Source organism: Chiloscyllium punctatum, chromosome 8, assembly GCF_047496795.1.
Source record: "Chiloscyllium punctatum isolate Juve2018m chromosome 8, sChiPun1.3, whole genome shotgun sequence".
Classification (NCBI taxonomy): domain Eukaryota; kingdom Metazoa; phylum Chordata; class Chondrichthyes; order Orectolobiformes; family Hemiscylliidae; genus Chiloscyllium; species Chiloscyllium punctatum.
In genome coordinates this window covers 82,189,109-82,207,963 of record NC_092746.1, presented here as the reverse complement: position 1 = coordinate 82,207,963, position 18,855 = coordinate 82,189,109, and the positions used below count along the sequence as shown (strand labels likewise).

The window sequence follows — 18,855 nt, the reverse complement described above, 5'->3', positions numbered from 1 at the left end:
AGGGGAAGAGTTTCAAGGACTCAGTAATCTTTTGTTAGAATATTGGCAGTTGTCAATTCATACAAGGTAATCTTTGACAAACTCCCATAAGTTAGCAGACTGGCTGCTTGAGGGAAAAGGGCTGCTCTATCACCTAAACGTCAATGACTTCTCTCAGGAACCTGGGTAAAGGTACCTGTATAGTGTGCCATGATCCAAGAAGCATTCTAATTAAGCGAACCATTGGTGTCCTGAATTTGGATAGCTTGTAAAGGTCATTCAGTACCAGTGAGAGTGAGAAGATCCATCAGAATGACTCAGAAAGAAAATAGAGAAGTTATATTTGTGCAAGCTTTTATGAAATACAATCTGACACTGTCGTCTGAAATCCATTGGGAAGATTCTTCCTACATCCAGCAAAATTGTAAAGCTGTTCATAATTAGCAGGTTTATGATTTAATTAGAAATAGAGTATTTCTTTATGTGCAATAAGGAAACACATAGTGCCAATATTGGCAGAATCTAGTGAGTAAAATTTAAGAAAAGTCTACCCTCTGATCAACAAAAGAAACCTCTATTCGATTTCTGTAGTTAAGCTTTGTCCAGATATAAAGTCTACCAAAGTCCTTCAATTCTTCAGCATCCAAATATTGACTCACAACTTAGCTAAGGGTGACTGTTGCACAATCATCTCCATTGCATAGGCTGAAAAACTGTGAGCTCCATTCTGAACATTTATGTAATCTGGGATAGATTTATCAATTATTTATTGTTAGACACTTTGTTTTTCACTACTTTTTCTAATCTCCATGCAGATGTCCTTTGTCTCTGTTATTCTGACTTGTTTACAGCACAGTTAGCTCTATAGTTTTTGTGCCTGATCATCTCTTACTGTATTGATTAAGGTTGTTCCACTGACTAATGGAGAGATCATTGTTCTTTATAATTTTTTAAAAGAATTAATGAGTTATTTAAATAACTGCACTTCCTCCAAGTCCCATTTTGGTAATTGAACATACGTTCCTTAATTGATTCTTAATTGATGATTCAGAATCAACGGAGGATTATTTAAAAAAATTTTAAACATGACATTGACATCAACTGAAAGATTTCTAAATGGCTAATATTTCCCCAACGTCTTGTATTAGTTTGGCAATGTGTGACTTCAATTTATCAATATTAGAACTGTATCTTTTACGATCGCTTATTTGGAAAATCAACCTTAATGAAATCAAGGATATGACAAAGTAAAAATTAAAATGGGGTATAAGGTAAAGGTGAAGTCACCAAACCAGACCAGACAACCTCTTTCTCATTAGAGACAACTGGTGGGCGTTTAACATGAGGGTCACCTAACTGAGGTGAGGGGAGAGGTCAAGAAGGAGAGTCCTGCAGCCAGTGTGGGAATTGAACTCGCATTATTGTTGTCACTTTTCATCACAAATTATCTATCCAGTTAACTGAGCTAACTGATTCCTAAAATGGCATATAGTGGCATAATGGACAGTAATCCTAAAGTCTATTGTTATTCTGAAAAGGCGTTGAAACACTATCTTGACAGTTCATGAATGTGAATTTAATTAATCAAAACAAATGTAAAATAAAAATACCCAGTAATGCTGAGTATGTAGCTACTGGAATCCCCCCCAAAAATTTCTGTCCTTTAGGGAAGCAAAACACTTGCACTTCCAAGGTATGGCTCATTTATGACAATCAACGCCCTCTGAAATGGCCTAACAAGCTTTTAATGAAAACACTACAAAATACAATAAGACAAAAAAAAATGAACTATTCATCTTCAATTCATCCTGACTTCCCAAACCTGTCCACCACCTATGAAGGCACAAGTCAGGAGTGTAATGGAATACTCTCCACTTACCTAGATGAGTGCAGTTTAAGAATGCACTCAAGGATTACCTCGAGGGTCAGCGGCTTCCATTTTGCAGCAGCAGTAGGAGTGTTCGAATTGCACTGTGGGAAGGTGACTGAACTGATATATTTGGGCAGTGGCTGAATCTGAGACACTATATGTATAGTGTCTCCCACCCACCCTGCACCTCTAACCAAACAAAAAAAGACTGTGGTGTGTTGATAAGGTAAGGCTTTTCTATTTTTTTTATTGTGTGATTTGTAAAAATAAAAATCCTTTTTCCTTATCTATTATTTGAAAAAACATAGGACTATTAGAAATTAATTAACTCATAAATTTATATAAATTTCATTAACTAAGTAGAGATGGCTGGGCAGGTGATGTGCTGTAGCTGTATGGTGTGGGAGCTGGCCGATCCCATTATGAACTGCAGTGATCACATTAGCAGCGAGCGTTGGCTGTTGGAGGAATTCCGGCTCAGAGTTGATGATCTGGAATCTGAACTTCAAACACTGCAGCACATTCGGGACGGAGTGAGTTACCTGGATGCTTTGTTTCAGGAGGCAGTCACACCTGATAGGTTAAATACTTCAAATTCAGTTAGTGATCAGGGACAGCAGGGTGTGACTGCAAGTGAGGCAGGTCGACGGATCCTGATTTAACGAAGGGAGGAGCCTCAGCTCTTGACCTTATCCAACAGGTATGAGGTACTTGCTCCCTGTGGGGATGAGGAAAAGGACTGTAGGGAGGATGAGCCAGCTGACCACAGCACCATGGTGCAGAGGCCATTCAAGAGGGGGACCAAAAAGACAAGAGGTAGTCGTAGGGGATTCTATAATTAGGGGAATGGATAGTATCCTTTATAAGCCGGATCGGGAGTCCCGCATGGTGTGTTGCCTGCCCAGTGCCAGGGTGCAGGACATCTCTGACTGGCTTGAAACGATATTGGAGTGGGAGAGGGAGGATCCAGTTGTTGTGGTTCACATTGAGACTAACAACATGGGCAAGGCTAGGAAGGAGAACCTGTTTGGGGTTTATCAAGCCCTAGGAACGAAATTAATGAACAGGTTCCCAAGGGTCATAATCTCTGGATTACGTGCAAATTGGATTAGGGATAAGAAAATTCTGGAAGTAAACACATGATGAAGAGGATGGTGTAGGAAAGAGGGGTGTCATCTCCTGGGGCATTGGCATCAATTTTGGAGCAGGAGGGATCTGTACTAATAAGACAGGCTCCCCTGAACCAATCTGGAACCAGTGTTCTAGTGAAAAGGATAAATAGGGTGGTCACTCGGACTTTAAACTACTGAGTTGGGGGGGGGGGAAGGTGGGTGGGGGTGGTGGGAAGGGAAATGGAAAATAACAGGAAGTATGACGGTAAATAAAAAGATAAGCCTCAAATGGACGTGGGCAGGAGGGTTTAACTACATGGCAGAATATGAAAGAAATAAAAAGGAAGGGTAACTCAAGAGATATTATCAGAGATGTTGGAAATCATGAGGGTAAGAAACCGAGCATAAGGGCACTTTACCTGAATGCTTGTAGCATTCGTATCAATGTTGATGCGTTAACAGCACAAATCATCATGATTGAATGTGATTTAATAGCCATTACAGAGACGTGGTTACAGGATGTTCACAACTGGGAGTTAAATATCCAGGGGTACCAACCTATTCAGAAGGACAGGAATGTAAGGGAGGTGGTGTAGCTCTGATATTCAAGGATGACATCAGGGTGGTGCTGAGAGATGATACAGGTTCTATGGAGAATACTATTGAATCCATTTGGGTGGAAATTAGAAAGTCTAAGAAGAAAATGACACTGATAGGTGATAGCATCACATTGGGGCTGGAAATAACTGAAGCAATAACAAACGCCTGTGAAAATGGTACAGCAATTATCATGGGGGATTTTAATCTACATGTCAATTTGTCAAACCAACTTGGTCAAGGTAACCTTGAGGAGGAATTCGTTGAATGCACCCGTGATAGTTTTCTTGAACAGTGCATAATGGAACGAAGGAGGGAGCAAGCTCTCCTAGATCTGCTCTGTGTAATGAGACAGGAATAATTAATGATCTCATAGTTAGAGATCCTCTTGGAAGGAGTGATCACAGTATGGTTGAATTTAGAATACAGATGGAGAGTGTGAAGATAACATCCATTAGCAGGTTGTGCTTAAACAAGGAAGACTACAATAAAATGAGTGAGGACTTAGCTAACGTAGTCTGAAAACAAAGATTTTATGATGGGACAATTGACGAGCAGTGGAGGGCTTTGAAAGCAATTTTTCAAAGTGCTCAGCAAAAGTATATTGCAGTAAAAAGGAAGGACTGTAAGAAAAGGGTAATCGGCCAAGGGTGTCTAAGGAAATAAGGCAGACTATCAAATTGAAAGAGAAGGCATACATAATGGTCAAGAACAGCAGGAAACTAGAAGATTGGGAAAACTTTAAAGGTCAGCAGAAAGTCACAAAGAGCTGTAGAGAAAAGTAAGATAGAACATGAGAAAAAAACAGGCACAGAATATAAAGACAGATAGCAAAAGATTATATAAAATGGAAAAGAGTGACTAAAGTAAATGTTGGTCCTTTATAGGATGAGAAGGGGCATTTGGCTATGGGTTAAGGGCAGAGCAGTAGATGTGATCTATATGGACCGCAGTAAGGTGTTCGACAAAGTTCCCCATGAGAGATTGGTGAGCAAGGTTAGATCTCATGGAATACAGGGCGAACTAGCCATTTCAATACAGAACTGGCTCAAAGGTAGAAGACAAAGGGTGGTGGTGGAGGGTGGTTTTTCAGATTGGAGACCTGTGACCAGTGGAGTGCCACAAGGATCAGTGTTGGGTCCACTACTTTTCATCATTTACATAAATGATATACCTCTTAATGTGAGCTTAAGAGATATAGTTAATAAGTTTGCACATGGCACTAAAATTGGAGATGTAGTGGACAGCGAAGAAGGTTACCTCAGATTACAACGGGATCTTCATTAGAGAGCCAATGAGCTGAGGAGTGGCAGATTGAGTTTAATTTAGATAAATGCAAGGTGCTGAATTTTGCAGATATTAGCAGGACTTGTGCACTTAATGGTAAGGCCCTGGGGATTGTCACTGAACAAAGAGACCTGGAGTGCAGGTTCATAGCTCCTTGAAAGTAGAGTTGCCGGTGGATACGATAGTGAAGAAGGCTTTTGGTATGCTTTCTTTTATTGGTCAGAGTATTGAGTACAGGAGTTGGGAGGTCATGTTGTGGCTGTACAGGACATTTCTGGAAAATTGCATGCAGTTCTGGTCTCCTTCCTATCGGAAAAATGTTGTGAAACCTGAAAGGGTTCAGAAAAGATCTACAAGAATGTTGCCAGGGTTGGAGGATTTGAGCTACAGGGAGAGGTTGAACAGGCTGGGGCTGTTTTCCCCGAAGTGTTGGAGGCTAAGAGATGACCTTATAGAGGTTTATAAAATCATGAGGGGCATGGTTAGGGTAAATGGACAAGTTTTTTTTCCCTGGGGTGGGGTTGTCCAGATCTATAGGGCATGGGGTTAGGATGAGAGGGGAAAGATATAAAAGAGACCTATGGGGCAACTTTTTCACATAGAGGGTGGTACGTGTATGCCAGAGGAAGTGGTGAAGGCTAGTACAATTGCAAGATTTAAAAGGCATTTTGATGGATATATGAATAGGAAGGGTTTGGAGGGATGTGGGCTGGGTGCTGGCAGGTGGGACTAGATTGGGTTGGGATAGCTGGTCAGCATGAACGAGTTTTCATGCTGTACATCTCTATGGCTCTGTGACTCTTTATGAAGAAATGGCCGAGGCATTGAATAGGTATTTTGTGTTGGTCTTCACAATGGAGGACACTAATAACATGCCAGAAATTGACAAAGAGGTGAAGGTAGGTGAGCACCTGGAAACAATCATTATTATGGAAGTGTTCGTGTTTGGCAAGCTAATTGAACTAAGCATAGAGAAGTATCCTGGCCCTGATGGAATACATCTCAGGATATTAAAAGAGATGGTGGGCGAAATAGCAAGTGCACTTGTGATAATTTTCCAAAATTCGCTGGACTCTGGGGCAGTTCTAGCATATTGGAAAACAGCAAATGTGGTGCTACTGTTTGAAAAGGGAGGGGGACAAAAGATGGGGAATTATAAATCAGTAACCTCTGTAGTGGGGAAGATGCTTGAGTCTGTTATCAAGGAAGAAATAGCAGGGCATCTTGAAAGAAATTGTCCCATTGGGAGACGCAGCACGGGTTCAGGAAAGGCAGGTCATGCTTAACTAATCTTTTGGAATTCTAGGAAGACATAATGAGCAAGGTGGACAACGGGGACCCAGTGGATGTGCACTAGATTTCCAAAAGGCTTTTGACAAGGTGCTGGATAAGAGGCTGTTGCATAAAATAAAGCTGCATGGCATTATAGGTAAAGTATTAGCATAGATAGAGAATTTGTGCCTTGGTACATGTGACAATATATTCAATTCAATTCAATTCAATTCAATTGACTAATAGGAAGCAGAGAGTGGGGTTAAATGAGTCCTATTCTGGTTGGCAATCAGTAACTAGTGGTGTGCCTCAGGGATCAGCATTGCGACCACAATTTTTCACAATTTATATCAATGATTTGGAGTTGGGGACCACGGGTAGCATGTCAAAGTTTGCAGATGACACTAATATGAGTAGCAGAGCAAAGTGTGCAGAGGTTTGTGAAACTTTGCAGAGGAGCAGCAATATTTAAGTTAGTGGGCAAAGGTCTGGCAGATGGAATACTATGTTAAGAAATCTGAAGTCATCAATTTTGGTAGGAGAAACAGTAAAATGGATTATGACTTGAATGGTAAAAGGTTGCAGCATACTGCTATGCAGAGGGATCTTTTGCATGAACCACAGAGAGTTGGTCTGCAGATACAACAAGTAATTAGGAAGGCAAATGGAATTTTGTCCTTCATTGCTAAAGGGATTGAGCTTAAAAGCAGGCAGGTTATGTTGCAGCTGTATAGGGTGCTGGTGAGACCACACCTGGAGTACTGTGTGCAGTTTTGGTCTCCTTACTTGGGAAAGGAAATACTGGCACTAGAGGGGGTCCAGAGGAGGTTCACCAGATTGATTTGGAGTTGAGGGGGTTGGCTTATGAGGAGAAACTGAGTAGACTGGAATTGTATTCATTGGAATTTAGAAGAATGAGATGGGATCTTTTAGAAACATATGAAATTATGAAGGGAGTAGATAAGATAGAGGTAGAGAGAATGTTTCTGTTGACAGGTGAAACAAAGACAAGAGGGCTTAGCCTCAAAATTAGGGGGAGCAGATTTAAGACTCTATTGAGAAAGAACTACTTCACCCAGAGGGTTGTGAATCTATGGAACTCCTCGCCTAGTGAAGTAGCTGATGCTACTTCAGTAAACATTTTTAAAGATAGATTTTTTTTGAACAATTAAGGGATACCATGAGAGGGTGGGTAAGTGGAGCTGAGTGCACAAAAAGATCAGCTATGATCTTATTAAGAGGCAGAGCAGGCTCGAGGGGTCAGATGGCTGACTCCTGCTCCTGGTTCTTATGGTCTTATGTTCAAGTTTTTAATCATTTAATGTATATGTCCTCTACTAATTCATCCCCTAAACTAAGTTGTCTTTAATTTCTCTGCAATAAATTTTGTAGGCATTTTTCTCGCCTGTCCATTAACCTATCCATGTTGTTAAATCTGAAAAGTGATTGCACTGTTGATGTGCTATGGAGCCACAGTTTACATCACTTCAGAGTGAAAATGATCTGTTAATGTACTCTATTCAATCCTTTTAACCAGCTTCCTATTTCATGATGTCACACTAGCTTATTGATCAAACTGAAGCACAGTAGTTAAATCTCCTGTATCAACTCATCAAGATCCTATTGAAATTCTATATACACAACATTTGCTCTGTTTTCTTTTATCAACATGCTGTTATTTTCTCAATTAAATTTGTCAGGCATGACTTGCCTTTATTAATTTGTACTGGTTGTTGCTAATTAACTGAAACCTTTCTAGATAATTATTAAGTTCGTCATGTATTGTAGTATGTAGAAGTCTACTGATGTGAGGCTGACAGTTCCAAGTTACTTGGTTTGTTCTTTTGTTCCCTTTGAAATTGATGTTCTACTGGAAATTTTCCAGTCCTCTGGCTCAACTTCCATATTCAATAAAGTATGCATGAAAATGTTTGGTCAAAGCCTTTTATTTTACTACATTCCCCTCAGCATTGGAGCATGCATGTTGTGAGGACCCAGTTACTTTTCTGTGTTGAATTTCACGTTGTCCTTATTTCTGGTTCCTTAGATAGTTGTTCTCTGCCTCCCCTTTTGTCCCTATGTTCTCACTACTATGCTTTTTTTGGGGGGGAAACCTGAGATGAAGTACTTGGTATCTCTGCTGCTCTTTTACCTTCCCCTAAGATTTCCTCTTCACTTCAAGTGAACCTTTAGAACATAGAACAATACAGCGCAGAATAGGCCCTTCAGCCCTCAATGTTGCGCCAACCTGTGAACTATTCTCAGCTTGTCCCCCGACACTATCCCATTATCATCCATGTGCTTATCCAAGGATTGTTTGAATCTCCCTAATGTGGCTGAGTTAACTACACTGGCAGGGAGGGCGTTCCACACCCTGACCACTCTGAGTAAAGAACCTGTCTCTGACATCTGTCTTAAATCTATCACCCTTCAATTTGTAGTTATGTCTCCTGACACAAGCTGACGTCATCATCCTAGGAAAGAGACTTTCACTGTCTACCCTATCTAATCATCTGATCATCTTGTATGTCTCTACCAAATCCCATCTTAGCCGCCTTCTTTCCAATGAGAACAGATCCAAGTCTCTTATGAGGGACCCAAGTCCCTCATAAGACCTTCCCTCCAGACCAGGCAACATCCTGGTAAATCTCCTTTGCACCTTTTCCAATGCTTCCACATCCTTCCCAAAATATGGCGACCAGAACTGTACATAATATTCCAAGTACGGCCGCACTAGCGTTTTGTATAGTTGCAGCATGATTTTGTGGTTCCGGAACTCAATCCCTCTACAAATGAAACCGAACAAACCATATGCCGCCTTAACAGCACTATCAACCTGGGAGGCAACTTTCAGGGATCTATGTACATGGACTCTGCACATCCACACTACCAAGAATCTTTCCATTGACCCAGTATTCTGCCTTCCTCTTATTCTTCCCAAAGCACATCACCTCACATTTAGCTGCATTGAACTCCATTTGTCACCTCTCAGCCCAATTCTGCAGTTTATCCAAGTCTCCTGCAACCTGTAACATTCTTCCAAACTGACCACTACTCCACCGACTTTGATTTGTAATATCCGTATGTTACCTGTCAGCCTCTCCCCAATGCCTTGAAACAATCTGAAATATAAACTGAAATTGCTGGTGATACCAATACAATGTGTAGGATCACAGAGAGAAATGGGATGAATCTTGCTAAATGCTTCAGGCTCTTGGGTGACCAAGATGGTTCTTGAGCTGAAATACTGTTTTAGCCCACGGATAATGCAAATGCTTTTTTTGATAAAGGAGATGAAAAGAGTACTTCGAACAGCCATTCAGAAGCTTGTTGAACAGTTGACTGTCACTTAAAATGCTTATGAATGCTCCTTCAAGAGGTTACCAACTTCCACAATGCCCTCTATGAAGAACAGTCAACTATTTTGCCATGAATACAGTGTTCATGTTATTTTCAAGCACTACTTAAAGGGCTACTCAATGTTCCATATACATTGGTTTGGAGTTGTAAAGCGCACCTCTAAAATGCTTTGGAATATTTTTGGAGACACATCATCAAAATTTCACCAACACTCAAGGAATGCTTAGTTCAGAAATTCTCTGAGCATTTCATATAAAAAGAATTAGTGGAATCACCAGGAGAAAGGGAGTTCTTAATGGCTGTCTAGCCAGGCTGTCTGACTTGTTAGAAAGTGGAAATAGAATGAGCATGGAAGGCTAGGCAGAGCACCAGCAGCTGTTGTAAGATTGAGGGTCAGGAAGGTGAGGTTGTACCCTTCTGTCTTTGGGGGGGTGGGGGGGGAGTACAGAATATTTCAAATCCTCCAATAGGTCATCTACTGTCACATCAGACAGCTTGTGTGCCTTGTCTCTCAGTCTTTGCATCATTCTGCAATATATTGTTGGGTATCGGCCAGAACACCCCCACCTCCCCCACCCCCCGAGCCCCACCCACCATTCGTGGAATTGTTTGTGAAGAACTCATGTGCTACCCAGCAAAATGTGTATCTCATTGATACTTGAGAGTACAATTCTCAATAAATTAAAATTGTGCTGATAAAATGTTAATCCCAATTGTTTATGCTAAATACACAATAGTAAATGGGATGGACGTGATAAAACTACATCATTGAGGAGCTGTTTTCGCCCTTTGGCCAAAATGACCCCCTATATAATGAAAACAACAAATGTAGGGGATCACAGTGGGTCAGACAATATCCATGGAGAGAGAGAGAGAGCAAGCTAACGTTTGAAATCTAGATGATTCTTCATCAGCTCTGATGCTTTCCACATTTGGTTTCAGTACAGATTCCAGCATTTGCAGTAATTTGCTCCTGACCCCTTTTTATAATGTCAGACAATGTCTCATGGCGTGATTATGGCTGTGTTGGGCTGTTGCTTGAATAATCTTGGGGTAGATATTCTAATTTTCCAGATGTTCGTGCAGAGACCTTTGCAGAGCCAGTTTGTTGAGTGTGCCTTTCATTGTGTCCAAATCTGTTTGTTTTGTACTCTGAGAAGGAATGGCAATATATTTTCAAGTCAGGATGATGAGTGGCTTGAAGGAGAACTTGCCAGTAGTGGTTTTGCCATGAATCTGCTCCCCTTGCCCTTCTAGATGGCAGTGGTTGTGGCTTTGGAAGATAGTGTCTAAAGACCAATGGTGAATTCCAGCAGTGCATCTTGTAGATGGCATACACTGGGCTGTAACTGAGCATCAGTGATGGAGGGAGTGGGTGCTTGTGGATGTAGTGACAATCAAGTGGGCTGCTTTGTCCTGGATGGTGTCAAACTTCTTGAGTGCTGTTGGAGCAGCACTCATCCAGGTAAGTGGAGAGTATTCCATCACACTCCCAACTTGTACCTTTAGAGATGGTGGACAGGTTTTTTTTAGATTCCCTACAATGTGGAAACAGGCCCTTTGGCCAAACAAGTTCACACTGACCCTCCGAAGAGCAACCCACCCCTCTTGGGAAATCAGGATCAGTTCAAGATGAATGGTTCATCTGTTTTTTAGTCTTATTGTACTTTGTAGTGTTTTCATAAAAAAATCTTTTTAGGCCATTTCAGAGGGTGGGTTGAATGTCATAAATAAGCCATACCTTGGAAGTGCATCCATTTTGCTTCCCAAATGGACATGAAATTTTTTTTTTGGGATTCTAGTAGCTACATACTCAACATAACTGGATATTTTTATTTTACATTTGTTTTGATTAACCGAGTTCACATTCATGAACTGTCACGATAGTATTTCAACTAATTTTCAGAATAATAATACACTTCAGGATTACTAATCCACCATGCCACTGTATCCTATTTTGGGGATCCATTAGCTCTGTTAACTGGATGGATATTTTGTGATGCAAAGTGACAACAACAAAGCGAGTTCAATTCCCTCACTGGCTGAGGTTACCATGAAGGAATCTCCTCCTTGACCTCTCCCCTCTCCTGCAGTTAGGTGACCCTCCCATTAAACTTCCACCAGTTGTCTGTCTCTAATAAGAAAGCATCTGAATGGTCTGGTTAGACTTTGGTGACTTCACCTTTACTTTGTACCCATTTTAATTTTTACTTTGTCATATTCCTTGATCTCATTAAAGTTGGTCTTTTTGATCCATTACACTCTCTCTTTTATTTTGTTCTCTTTCACTGTCTTTCTTATTGAACCTAACTATGTTAATTGTAATGAAGTAATAATCATTGTTTTTGAGGTGTTCTTTTATCCTTTAATTTTTTAATCTGTCTTTGGTTCAGCAGTATCTTCGCTTGGACTAAAAACATACAGATTTGAAAATAGTGTTGGATACTTTGGAAATAAATTTTCTTGCGACTGCCCTGGAAGTTAGATTGAAGTTACTGAAGAAACAAATTTGCTCATTTAATGTTAAATTTCTTCCAATTTCCTATTTTTTGGCAGGCAGTGCTTTCATCAGAAAAGGCTATTTTGCAGCATGAAAATAGAAACATAGAAAATAGGAGCTAATTCAGCCCTTTTCAGATTGTTTAACTCTTGCTGTCTCCCCATACCCTTTGATCCCTTTAGCTCTAAGAACTATATCCATCTCCTTTTTGAAAGTATTCAATGTTTTGACCTTAACCGCTTTCTGTGGCAGAGAATTCCCCAGGCTCACCACTCTTCTGTTGAAGAGATTTCTCCTCATTTCAGTCCTAAATTGTCAACCCTATATCTTCAGATTGTGAACTCTAGTTCTGGATTCCCCAGTCATCAGGAACTCCCTTCCTGCATTAACCTGTTAAAATTTTATAGATCTCTATGATTCTTCTAAAGTTCAGTGAATATAGTCCTATCTGATCCAGTCTCTCTTCAAATGTCAATCCCGATATCCAAGGAATCAATCTTTGTTGCACCCCATCCATAGCCAAAATATCCTTCCTCCAATAAGAAGGCCAAAACTGCACACAGTGCTCCAGGTGTGGCCCTGGAAAAAATGCAGCAAGGTATCTGCCACTTTAATCTTCTTGTTGTGAAGGCCAACATACCATTTGCCGCCTTTAATGCCTGCTGCATCTGCATGCTTGCTATCAGTGACTGGTGTCCCAGATCTCATTGCACCTCCCATCTGTCACCATCCAGATAATAATCTGTCTTGTTTTTGCTACTAAAGTGGTTAACCCTCAAATTTATATACGTTATGATTCATCTGTCAGGTATTTGCCCACTCATCTTGTCCAACTCGCAATGAATATTCCTGCATTTTCCTTATCGCTTTTCTGCTGAACCCCATCCAACTTTGTGTCATCTGCATGGAGATATTATGTTTAGTGCCCTCATCTGAATCATTAACATATTGTGAAAAGTTGGGGTCCAAGTACCATGCCCTGCAGTACTCCACTAGCTATTGCCTGCTACTTGATAAAATACCCATTTTTCCTACTTTTTGTTTTCTCTCTGCCAACCAGTTCTCATTCCAAAGCAAAAGCAGAATTTGCTGGAGAAACTCAGCAGGTCTGGCAGCATCTGTGGAGAGAAAACAGATTCTGCTTATATCTATTGACTGACTCAAGGGGTGAAGTGACCTCGACAAACCATTTTTGTATCTACATGTATTGTTATTGCCCCTCAGCTCTGCCAACAATCTACAGGTGGTACAAGTTGGGAGTTGACTATTTCCAGTTACATCCAAAAAATTCTTTATTTTTAATAGTTTCAGGAGATTGTTTTTTTTTCTTTCATTTCATTGTTTTGTTTGGCCACTTAAATATTGGCATGACTACAAAGCAATTTGAACTCTTAAGAGGATTTAGACAGTTTTTTTTTCTGGTGATTTCTCTCTGGATAGGGAAGGAGGAGGAAACAAGGACAGCTGGTTGAGTATGGAGAGTGAAAATGAGGTTTGTTAATAGGCCAACATGCCTATAGTTCTCTGAAGAGCTGAGCGTAAGCAGGCTGCACTTCTCAAGGGAGGATAATGTAGAGTTGTTGCCATCTGCAACAGAATCTGCAACCAACTGTCACAGCTAACATAGCATTGCATCTTGCTGTCAAGGTCACTGCAGCCTCTTCAATATAAATGAGTCCCAACTGCATAAATTGATTTGGACATTTACTGACCTTATCTGACAGAGAAAACAGACATCCCACCCACTGCCTGACTGATGTTCACTTCACTGTAAAAATATTTAGCAACTTTGCTGCTTTAATTACTCTTAACCAAGTGTATCTTTAGTAATTAAAGTTGTCCATTATTATAACTGTCTTACTGCTACGGTTCCTGTAATTTGTCCACTTATCTCCTTTTTAATCTCTGTTTTTTAACTGGTCAGAGGCCTATAAAACACTCCCAAAAGAACAAGCAAATCTTAATATTCCTCAACTCTATCACCAAATAGATTCAGCTCTTGTATTCTATACTTTCATCAGTGATCCAATGTTTGATTAGCGATTTCACCCTGCCTTCCTTGTTTGCAGCTAAAACAGCATGTGCTGGAGAATCTCGACAGGTCTGGGAGCATCCATAAAAAGAGAAAAAAGCTAATGTTTCAAGTCCAGTTATCCTTCACCAACCCATGCAGTTGAGTCACTCCTAGTGCCATAGACTTGGTTCTTGCTGTATTCCCCAGAGAAACCATGTTACTACCCAGTATCCCGATTAGGAAATCTGTTGCAGAGAGATATAGCTCTAGGGACTTTCTGCAGTACCTGCCTGGTGTTTTTACTCTTTGCCTGACAGTTACTCGCTCTTTTTACGCCCGCACAGGCTTTACTTGCAATCTGATCATCTCACTGGTCATGTTGTCAATGAAGAACTCAGCCTCCAGGATGCTGCACAGGGACTCCAGCCATTAGTGCAGATCTGAAACATAGATTTCCAGTGGCTGCAGCTGGAGACATGTCCTTCACACATGGTTCCCTGGATTCTAATTTCCCACATTGGTCAGGAGGCCCTTCTGTTGCCATCACTAGCCTTAAATTATCATCTTTCCATTTACTTCCTCTAGTTGAAAGAAGATTAAATATATACTAGAATCCTTGCTTGTTTCCTTTTACTTTGAAAAATTAAAGCATTGATCTTTGGATTAAAGACTGACACACTTGGCCTTAGTTACCAAGGCCACCATTTGTCTCATGCTGGCTTCTGGTCTTCATTTTGACAGCATTCCAGAGTAACGTCACGCCCAAACCATGAACTCATTCCCTTCATACACCAGTTCATGTTTTGATCCTTTAGATAAACAGAAGCGGGTAAAAACAACTCCCTGACTTTTTCTCCAAGTCTCCCTTTCTCATTGAATTTGCAGCATTTTCATTCTGGTAGTTCTCTACATCGGGGTGGGAAGTGGCCTGGGTGGGTTGGGGGATAGGCGGCAACTAATGAGTGGAAATGACTTATTGGGTTCGTGTGAGGTAAAAGGGGACATGAATGCTCGGGGAGGGGTACCTGGTTGGATCTGGTGCTGATGGTGTGCATCTCAGGGGGTATTCCCTGCTATCACTTTTCATTCCCTCGTTGCAAGCACTAACAGAAAATGATTGGGGCAATGCTCAGAGTGGGTGGACTCTGTCAGTTTGATGGGCAGAAGCACAACATCCACATTTACTAGGTGCTAGGATGTTCTGGCAACAAATACCCGAAACATCCATTTGCAAACCCAGCTAAATTTTAATTAGCAATTATTTCATCGCCCATTTGCTATGCATGCAGAGTGAAGATGCTTAGGCGTTCAATGCTGGTCAAAGGTAATTTTCTAAATGCCATTGCTGCTTGCAAATTGAATTTGTGTGTCTCAATGATGTGGAAGTTAGCAACAATGATGCTAAAAAAGGCCAATTCTAGCCATTTTTTGTGCAGCTTCCAAGGAGGCTTTGAGAGCCACATTCTATCACTTCATCTCTCATTTAGTGTAGCGATGCTCTGTACTGACTGCAGTTAGGAGTTGAATGACTGATGTGGATCTGGAATAGGAAGGGTTTCACAGCACAGCAGGCAGTCAGCTGTTGTGGCAGCTTCACTAAGTTGCTGTTTATGCTGAGGCTGAAGCTGAATGAACGATGGAGATACTGCCCTCATTATTGAGGTTCTCCATGTCTCACTGTCTGGAGGAGTATGTGCAGCCCTCATCTGCAGGATATTGCCAACACTGACTGTTCAGAGATTCAGAAAACTCTTTCACTCCTTCTGTTCCTATTGTATGTCATTTTCACCTTGAGTCCAGTTCTCAACCCCTAGTTGGTCACTGTGGTTGACTACCTAAGAAGGTGGAGGTGGATGCAGGAGGACCAGGGCTGATGGCAGGCTCAGAGAAGCAGCAGACTGAGTCCAAAGAGCACCCACGCCAGGGAGAAGTCATTGCCACAGGGCTCCACCCTTCTCCTGCTGTTGGTCTCACATGTGCTGGAGCTGGACCTGAGGGCTGCTGCAGTGGGAGCCATCTTCTCCAGTATGGTCCAGACAGAGTGTGTGGAATCACCCAGATGAGCTTTGCCCTGCTCAGTTGGAGCAGGCGATGAGCCTTATGCTGAATGTTGGGGAACTGGACAAATGGGAGTGATCTTCTGAAGAGTAGGACAAGGACATTGAGGAAGGGGAAGCTGTCCTTATCCCTGAGAGCAGTGAGCTGAGTTGAGCACAAAAAGCCAGATGGAACCTCGCTGACACTTGCTTCTAATAGATGAGAGCTGAGTGCAATAGGTCCTCACGGTCTGTAGCTTATTCAATGATCATGGTGCCAAAATCAGGTTTGCATTGTTAGAGCAAACTTAAACCTTTATTGGTTTTGTTTCTGTTCCCTTTTCCTGACTGTAAATAAAAACTCCTGTTTGAACTTGTCCATTTGTTTGCCTATATGTGATGTGTGCCTGTATTGGACAATGACAACTTGAATGGCTGCAGTGGGTGCTGGACACAGATGAGGGCTGAGTTAGGGAGTCATTTGATAGGATGAAGCTGCGGACAGGTGAAGCATGTGATGGGACTGTTAAACAGTGATGAGGGTGAAAGAATGGGGCTTTCTGTGTGAGGGAGTGTCAGACATGCCAGTTAGGTACCATGAGCGGTGTGTTTTTATGGATACTGTGCCATGATATTGCTGGTGAGGAATAACACTGGGTTTTTCCAATGCTTGTCTGGGTGCATGGTAGCCTTTCAAAAATGGTGCGGGAACTAGGATACCCTTTGAGTGATACCTTGTTCTGGGAACAATACATGGTGAGATGGGGCTGAAATCAGAAATTGAATGATGCTGTGCAGACAAGGTTGGTCATAAAGCAAGTGTTTTGGTTAGATACAGCTAGAAAATTCACTCCGCCTCAATGATATCCCGCTTTAAAAAAACTTGATGAAACTCAAATATGGCTAAAAAAATAAGATTCAGCCCTATGTTTTTCTGCAATTGATTCCCTTTTAAAGCTTAAATGATCTGTCTGCTCTGGCAGAGTTGCAAACCGTTAGCTTGCTGACATCTCTTAACTATAATATCATGTGAGACATTGCTGTCCATTTTTTCACAAGCTTGTCCACATTTGCATGCACTTGGTGGAAAATCCAGAAATTTTAGTAACCATTGCGTTGAGCTTAGAAAATAGTTCCTGTGGATCTTTCTGCCGCATCCTGCCCGAGATGAGATTGAATTTGGGCAGAATAATAGTTCCTGGCTATGATGACAGAAATGTGAATTTAGTCAAGTGAATTTGTTTATGAGCCCAACAGGTATACCACAGCAATGCATCACTGATGTTATCAAACTGAAGGAAACTAATTCCATTCATCAACATTTTGAGATTTTTTTTGGAGATTGGAGGCTTCGTGGATCAATACGCCTGAAACATGAATGTTTTTTTTCTTTCAATTGACAGTCCATTTATCTCTAGTCTCAAAGAAAACAGTTCTTGTAATTAAATTGTTAAACATGTGGGAGACTTCAAAACCAATTCAGTGTGGTACATTTATCAATTGCTGTCATCAACCGTTTTACATGATGGATTGACTAACTAACTACTTTGAGTGTTAGGTTTTGTTTGGAAAGCAATGCAAAGGGAAAAGTTAACTGAACAATTGCATTCTTTGCATATAAAATCTGAAATTGGGCTTTTGGAAGCAATTAGAGTATCCTGAGGTACTTTAATCAAATTTCACCACATTTACTTAAAAACAATTTCATGTAAAATATCAGTGGTGTTATGGTACAGTATTAAAGTTTTATCAATTATTGCATCTCATTATATTTTAAAATGGAAAAGTGATCAGAGTGTTTATAGAGTGAAGGTGACTATCTTAACCATGATTAGATTGCTTTTAACAATAAATGTGATAAAACAACATTTACTATTGATACAAATTTTCATCAGCATTTATGCATTCATTTGCAAAATGTTGCTTTTAATGTTTGGATGGTTAATTGGTATCTTATGTAATTAACTGCACTTACAATGAGTAAACATTTTCTATTCCATTTTACTAGCAAGACATACTGTTACATTTTGTATAGTTTATTGAAAAGAATATGTTTTTATTTCTGAGCGTTTTCAGCTTCTCCTATGTTTTTAACAAAGTATATCAAAAATCACGTACAACCCTTTGCTCTTTTTCCAACAATGTTTCAATTACATATCTCTAATTTTTCTCTTTGCCAACAGTGCTCTGTACTGGTTTAATATGAAATCTAACTCCGGACTCAGCAGCTATCAGAGTATGACAGAAGTCTGTACAATAACAAAATCTGTTCAAAATTCAATGATGTGATTACATGCTGTATGATAACTATTACTTTAATTTTTCAAATTTTGACTTTTAAAAAAAAGAGTTAAATGATTTTAGTTAGTCCTTTTATATTAAATGGTCAGCAAGTTAATTTGGAACTATATGCTAAACATGTTAGTTCCAGGAAAGCATGTAACTGCATGGAGTGCCTGGGAGAACCACAGTCATGTTAATGGGAAAATGTTTATACTGCTAGGTTTATGACTGGCAAAGCAACCATATTAAAGCAATTGCTTTAGTTTTTACACCAGATCAGAAGAATCTGGAGTTCAGTTTTGAAGGTGGAGTAGTTTCTTCCGGAACGGTGATCAAGTCAGTTCAGGGGCACAAGGCAGAATGGTTTCTAGTCTGTGGAAGCCAACAGGGTTTGGATAGAAATATTCAAGTACTTAGAACTAAGCTTCTAGACAGTCAACATTGTCATGTCATGCGCAACGGATTAATTAAAAGAAAAGTCCTGATAATCCAAGGGAAAGAATTTGGAAAGCAGAAAGCATTGTTAAGGAAAGACGAGATTCTGA

General features: G+C 40.5%; 1 protein-coding gene across 2 annotated transcripts in view; it reads left to right on the top strand.

The window, feature by feature from the left end:
• The window catches only part of nebl (nebulette), a 339,083-nt gene that overhangs the window by 1,853 nt on the left and 318,375 nt on the right, over window positions 1-18,855 (top strand). The gene's annotated exons all lie outside the window — the stretch shown is intronic.